Genomic DNA, 1,878 nt, shown 5'->3' with positions numbered 1-1,878 from the left:
GTAGAATAGATGAGATGGAAGGAAGAACTAGTGAGCTGGAAGACAAATCTCTCAATACCACTAAGATAGAAGAACAAACACAAAAAAGGATAAAGAATTCTGAGGAAGGTCTAAGATTCACCTTGGACAACATGAAGAGGAATAGCTTAAGAATTATCGGCATTCCAGAACAAGAAGAATCACACAAGTCTACAGAGGAAATAGTTGAAGAACTTCTGGAAGAAAATTTCTTTAACATCCTGAAAAGCAAAAAGATAAACATTCAAAAAGCTCAACGAACTCCAGGAAGGGTAGAACCCAAAAGAAAATCACCAAGATCCATCATAGTCAAGCTCTCCAAACTCAAAGATAAGGAGACATTTCTGAAAGTAAGCAGAGAAAAAAAAAAGTGTTACATACAAAGGCAAAGAAAGTCAGATTAAGCTCAGATCTCTCAGCAGAAACAATGCAAGCAAGAAGGCAATGAGGAGACATATATAAAACCCTGAAAGAAATAAAAACTGCCAACCAAGAATCCTTTATCCAGTAAAACTATCAATCAAATATGATGGTGTAATCAAAAGATTCCAGGATAAACAGAAGCTAAGAGATTTTTACCAAAGCCAACCCTGCGCTATAAAACATCCTAAAGGGAGTTCTGTGGACAGAGAACCAACAAGAACAGACAACAACCAGAGATTGACATACGTGGCATTACCTCCATGAATAAAGTCAATAGAAAGAAGAGTTGTTAACAGAACAAAACTATAAGAACAAACTCAGAGAATCTGGGAGATCAGTCTATGATCAAAACAAGTACAATGTAAAGGAAGGTAAACATGTAGGAACAGAGATCCAGATAAAGAGAAGGTCAGCTCGATTACAGGATAAAATAGACTGCACTAAACTGACAGAAAAGTTAATGGACAATGAGACAAACTCAAAGAAAATGAACACTTCACAACATACCAAGAGAATGAAAATCCAAGAAGAACATGAAACCATTAAAAATATGAGGAAACTAACAAGACAGAACATAACAATCATAAACTCAATAAAGGAAGGCAAACAGAACAAAGAAGCAGCAACACCACAAACAAACAAATATAATGGCAGCAATTAATCAATACCTATCAATAATTACGCTAAATGTAAATGGATTAAATACACCTGTTAAAAGACAGAGGGTGGAAAATGGATAAGAAAAGAAGATCCTTCAATATGCTGTCTGCAAGAGACGCATCTCACACACAGAGACAAAAACAGATTAAAAGTCAAAGGATGGAAAAAAAATATACGAAGCTAATCAGAATAAAAAGCAAACAGGGTGGCCGTACTAATCTCTGATAAAATAAACTTTAACGCAAAAAACAGCATAATAAATAAAGATGGACATTATGTCATGATGAAAGGGAAAATTGACCAAGGTGAAATAACCATAATAAATATTTATGCTCCCAATGAAAGAGCTCCAAAATATATAAAACAGACTAATATATTTGAAGAAAGAAATAGATGAATCTACAATAATAGTGGGTGATTTTAATACATCACTTTCAAAAACGGATAGAACAACCAGAAAGAAACTTGACAAAGACACAGAAGAACTAAACAACACGATCAGCCAACTGGACCTTAGAGATGTATACAGAGCATTCAACTGCACAATACACATTCTTTTCCAGTGCACATGGAACATTCTCCAGAATAGACCGTGTTTTAGACCACAAAACAAATCTGCATAAATTTAAAAATATCAAAATACTACAAAGCATCTTCTCAGATCACAATGCTATCAAATTTGAAGTCAACAATAGGAAGACCAAGGAAATCAAGTCAAATACATGGAAACTGAATAACACCCTGCTGAAAAATAACTGGGTAGTAGAAGAAATTAAA

Source organism: Chrysochloris asiatica, unplaced genomic scaffold (assembly GCF_000296735.1).
Source record: "Chrysochloris asiatica unplaced genomic scaffold, ChrAsi1.0 scaffold00260, whole genome shotgun sequence".
NCBI lineage: Eukaryota > Metazoa > Chordata > Mammalia > Afrosoricida > Chrysochloridae > Chrysochloris > Chrysochloris asiatica.
The sequence above is the reverse complement of the archived record's forward strand: the minus strand, read 5'-3'. Positions refer to the sequence as shown.